Source organism: Pinus tabuliformis, chromosome 1_1 (assembly GCF_031772625.1).
Source record: "Pinus tabuliformis cultivar Carrire ecotype Pingquan chromosome 1_1, CPIR1, whole genome shotgun sequence".
NCBI lineage: Eukaryota > Viridiplantae > Streptophyta > Pinopsida > Pinales > Pinaceae > Pinus > Pinus tabuliformis.
Window position 1 is genome coordinate 134,224,207 of NC_142297.1, and position 6,000 is coordinate 134,230,206.

A 6,000-nucleotide genomic window follows, 5' to 3' on the forward strand; every position below is an offset into this window, starting at 1 on the left:
CTTCTTCAAACTTTATAGTTTTTTGTGGACATATCTAACAACCTACCTCGTTTGAATCCTTCTGAATATCCAACGAACATGCACTCCTTACTCTGTGGCTCTAAATAGTTTCACCTATCCAATGATATTTAATCCCATTCTCATGATCCAAGGATATGGAGATGGGTGACTTCCGATCTCTTAGTGCAGCATGACTCATAAGGAGTTTTGTGTTTCGTGGATTCATGTGGTACTTTGTTCTAGATGTAAGAAACATAGTTGATTATTTTAGACCATAACTTTGAAGGTAATGAGTTTGCATGCATCATGCAGTTGGTAATTTCTTTTAGTCTCCTATTCTTCCTTTATACCACATCATATTGATTGTATGACACTATGTGTTGTAACTAGATAACTCCATCTGAACAAAGCCTTTCCATGCCTTTGTTCACATACTCCCCCCTATTCTCTATGTGCAACATTTTGATGCCTTTCCTATTTTTTCTACATGTGGTTTAATGTCCTGGAAAAGTTCAAAGACCTCTAACTTGGATTTAATAAAATAGACCCAAATTTAACGTTACTAGTTGTCTATGAACGTAAGAGACTACCTCACCTTTTATCATAGATGGTTTAGGAAAATATCTAGTGATATCATTTTGCATGAGATTAAGGGTTGATGATGGCCTTCTTGCATTTCCTTTCTTCAAATATCCTCTAGATGTTTTCCCATAATATAGCCATGGAAAAATCCTTCAAAAGATTGAATGTTGGGAATCCTTGTAACCATTCCTTCTCTATTAATTTGTTGTAGGTACTTGTAGTTCAAGTGTCGAAAAATTGCGTGTCCCAATGGAATCTCTTTGTTTGCATGTGTTACTAACATAATCTAAGAAGATTCGGAAGCAAAATGAAAAGGAATAAAACCTTGCGGAAAGGTCTACTTTACCTAGAATAATTATAGAGCCATTTGTCATCTTACAAATGCTAACAGTCTCAGGTTTAAATTCTACTGGCTTTCCTCTACAAAAATTCATTGTCTGGTAGACTCATAGTATGAGTATGGATTAAATAGGTCATCAAAGAAACCATTATCCCTATCTACTCTTCTTTTTCCACGTACTTTGATAAGGGTATTATCTCCCATAAGTATGGGAGGACCAGAAATGTTTCCATGGTCAAAAAGGAATCTCTTAAGGTATCCATATGGTGTGGTTCCACACTGTGAATAATTTAAGAATAATTGATCTAAACTTAAACATGAACACAAAAACTTACACATATAATCATAAACAGAGAGATGCAATAGAAAAAACCTTCATTTCATTAATAGAAGAATACTCAACTATGCTTATAAACATAATGGAAATAAGATAGTGTTGGCTATGTGGGGCTTGACCTAGGTTCAGATGTGATTTTAGCCAAGCAAATCCCTGTACCACTAGCCCTTTCTGCAACAGTCTATGGAACGCGGACTGAGGTCTCACTCGAAGCAGTATGGGAGGGTGCTAGAACAAAGTTTCGGCACCGTGGGGATGTCTGGTAGGTGGCGATAGGGATGCAATCAAACCTCCATGCTTATTGGACACGAGCATGTTGCTTCCTGTGTTATTACCTTCATGCAGCTCTAGCCGCAGCACGACCCGTGTTAGTTACGCAAGTCTTCCTTAATTAAGTTCTAATTTCTAATTAATTAGAATTTTGTCATACATAAGCATTCATACCAATGTTTATCAAGTGTAGACATATAAATAACTAGATAACAATAATGCATAACATCAAAATATAGATCCATGAACAGATGGAATGTACTTTGAATCAAGCTTATCTTTATTAATAATATTTTTCATGTTCAATTCAATTACAGACCCAACTACGCCCTACGCACTTAGCTATAGGGCTCTGCGCACTGAGTTGCAGACTCTACTAGGCCTCTGTGCACTGAGCTGCAGAGCCTCTTCCTACTGCTGCGACCCAATACGCTTCAACTTCCCTTCATTCTATAACCATGCCTTCGCATCTATCTATTAGTTGCTTGCCAAAAAACTATCTTTACACTTAGAGCTTCTCTCTATTTATAAAATCCCATGGTCCCATGGTCCGCGGACCATGGGTAGGTCGACACAGCTTTACATTATTTTACAATTCTTAGGACGGACAACCCTATGACTCATCCTAGACTTTTGCACTTCGCGCCCACACTTTACGGAGTCTTATATTATAATTGACCAAAACTCAGGCTTTAAGCCCCAAAACCTACTGTGGGGAATCCCATGCCCAACAGGGCCCCAACACAATCATCGTGACTCATCCCTAGTCACTCTGTTGGTGCATCAATCTTTCCGTGAAGTCCATCCAGCAGGTCTCGCACAACATGTGTGTCCATGGTAGACTATTCTGCTATATGTTGTACTTGTTTCACATGTATCTCTAAACCTTTGTGAGTAGGGTCACATTCCTATCTAACCGCATAGAGTTCCTGCATTTGTTCTAGCATGTCTTCAATGGTAGTTGTAATTGTAAAAGCTTCATCAATCCATGGTTGGATGCATGCTTTAAGCAGGGCTTCTTTTTGTTGCCCGACGTCTAATTGGTCCTTCAGTGCCCTTGCCTACAGTAGTTTGGCGAGTCGTTGAGTAAGGACAACCTTCTGCATGGTCTGGCGGATACTGTCGTACTCTTGTTGCAACTCACTCACCTCTGTCTCTAGGCGTTGTAGTTTTGGATCTTCCTACAGTTATGTAAGCATGGTTAGTGCTTGATCCAACATACCAGTGCAATCCTGTGTCGCCTGGCCAATTTGATCCAACCCCGTCTAGATAGCATAGGCATGTTGCTCTCTGACTTTTGGGGGCGTGGAGGGCTGTGCCTTCAATCGCAGCTCGGCGATCTGTAGGTTCAGCGCCAACTAAACCTTCGTCATTTCCTCCCTGGCCTTGTGGACTCTGGTCACCAATCTATGGTCCCGCTCTGCTGCTAGTAGCTTTGTAGGCACGACCAACTTTGGGACGCTCCTACACGCATCCTCTACAATGTGCTCCCGTCTAGGAGCCTGTGCAATCAACTCATCACACTGGAGGCTGAGCTAATCGATGTTTAGTTTCTGCTCATTCAAGACCTGGATCGCGCGGCCTTCCCTAGCGCAGAGCTTTGTGATGACCCCATCCTATAACTAGTACAAGGTTTCATACGGCAGGGCTACCAAGTTTAAGCCGACGCCTTTCATGCTACTCATCGCAGCCCGGTCAACCTCGCTTGCTGCTGCTAGGGCACCATCAGGCGAAACGAAAGGGTTGTCCATATAGGCGCGCAACGTCTGTTCGGCTTCTATGATTCCTGCTATGACGTACAAAGCCATTGTACCTATTTGGGAGGGCTATACATGTAAGCCTTATAGCTGCGCGCTGAGCGCCCCCAACACAATGTTCTGATCCATCCTCAGTTCCTTGAGTGCATCCTTTGTGAACTCACGAGTCGTTTCGCCGATGTTAAACAGATCACCTTCTGTGAGCATGATTAGGTCAAAAGACGTCTTTGGCACCTTTACCTTCTTCCTAGGAGTTGTTTTCTTAGGGCCACGTGGCCGCTTGAGTTGGGTTGATGCTGAACCGGGGTCTGTGCACTCTTATGTCTTGTCCACTTCCCTGGTTTATTTCCCTGTGGACATCTCCTAGCCCTCCTTGGGGTCTTCTGTGGGCGTTGTTGTGATTTCTGCCATCTGCGCTGCTGCTGCTACATCGGTTGTCTTCCACTGTGCCGCTACTTCTTGTTCGTAGTGCCTCTTTTCAGCTAGTTGTGTGATGCATAGCTTGGTGTCCTTCTTTCTTTTCTGGGATGTGGCCTTCTCCAAGGTATGCCACTCCAGAGGTCATGACTCCATTACTGCGAAGATCGCATCATCTGTTGTTATGAACGGAAGCTTCACCCATTTTTGTGCTAGATCCTTGCATGCCCAAATATACATGTTATGCATATCTACTTTGAACTCTGTCGAGCTCTGCAAGCTGTTATAAATTGTATGGAACAGGCACGGCCTTCGATTGATCCACATTCGGATGCTCGTCTCCATGAACACCCAGAACACCTTCGTCTTGCGAATTCTCTTCGCATCTTCGTAGCCCAGAGCAAGGTGTACCTCACGGCTTCAGGAAAATCATCCTCAATATTGGGAAATTGGCTATCCTTGGGTAGTTCCCCTACAACCAACAAGATGGATAAGAGAAACCATGCATAGTGGAAGGTCTTACCCTACTCCTAGGCCTCCTTGCAGTTTGTTAGAAACTCCTCGTAGAGGAACTGCACCCAGTTGAACTGTACCCCCTCTGTGCACTGCTCTTCCAACGCAATCACATACATTAGTACTTCGTCGGTGCGACATTTCCTCATCAACTTGTTGGCTAGCGGTTGGGTGGCTATGCACACCCCTTTGCCCTTAATTCTTGCTATTGCGTACCCCCTCTTTTTCTTCTCTAGTTTATACTTCACCTTCATGGCTTCTGCGAGGGCCAAGTCACTACTTTTTCCCGCTATGGTCGCGGTGTGTGTCCTTTGAAGGGAAGTTAATAAATTATGTGAATTAGGTTGGCCATGATGGGAATAGGCTCCTCCAGCCAAATATACCCGTCATGCATTAGGAACGACAACTGCCTGATGACGAAAATGTTGATTGGCGTGTGGTGGTAGTGGGGTATCCATCGTAGATGGAGTAAACCAACCTTCTGCACATCGTGCAACCATTTCTGCTTCATTAACCTCTCTGTGGCCAGGTGTGGGAACTTCTCGCTACCCATGAGGTCCTAGTCCTCGAAATTCATGGTAGGTATTCGTCCCAAAGGTAGACCTTCAAACGTTATACTTTTAGGGAGGAGTAGGGTCTAGAGCGCACTCCTTGTGGCCTCCAGGCCTTTCATTATCTTGGCTTTCCCTTTCCATGGGGGGACATATGTAGGTAACTTTGTTTCGAAAGGCATTGGTGAGACATGATTTGCCTCATTGTCTTGCACCTAAATTTGAGCAATTAGAGCTTGCAAGTCTTTCTCCTCCTCATCTGATTCAATAGTGATGGATTTTCCCTTTTCTACCATTGAGAATTTGCCAAACTGTGGTTTTCTTGGGGATACAAGGACTCGACCCATAATCTTCTTATCTTTCTATGGTCGTGGCGTTCGTGGTGATTTTGGAACTTCTAGTGAAACTGCTGCCTCTTTAGGCTCCTCATGGGCCATATGGGGCTCCACGATATCTTCGACGAATCGCACTCTTGTTCTAGCAGTGGACATCGTGTCTATAGTCAAAGGTGGTAAGAGTACGCGATGCTTATTCTTTGTAACTGGTCAATTCTCACACAACCAAGTGTTGCCTCAAGGCTAGCCCTGGGGATTTTATAGCATCTTTTGAATTTTAATTTGACCATTCCCCCCACTTTTGAGTCATTAATGCCTTCTTGGCGGCAGATCACCCAAAATCTAGCTCTTAATTCGTATCTTAATTTCCCGCCGCCTGCTCCTTTTTGCCTTAAATTGGATATATTTCATGAACAGTGACACCAATGGTCACCTCCCAGCCTACCCGAGCGGCAGCACAGCCCCCTATGCGCAGGCACGGCCCCTGTGACATATTGATTCTGCGCACAACCTCCTTATCGTGCAACTCCCATACAAACTCTTTTATAGTCCTGTACTTTCTTTCAACTGCTTGGATTATTGAGACTATGCTCCCTATGGATAGTCAGGTGGTCACACCACGTATGCGAGGCTTCAATTCACCTTCCAGCCTAGTCCGTGGGGACTCCTCAATTACCCTCATGACAGTCAGTGTCTTGCATTCTTCCTTATGCGGTCTTCTCCCCTCGTTACTTTGTCTGGTAAGGTGCAGTCATAGCCATGGTAGCAGAGACACAAATTATCAACAAAAATCTTCTAATGCAGTAGTATGGCTGGCCATACCTTGTCCTGTCATTCTTAGTTTATTGACGCGGCATGCTTACATGATTTGGATTTCAAATTTGTTGATTTCTATGTC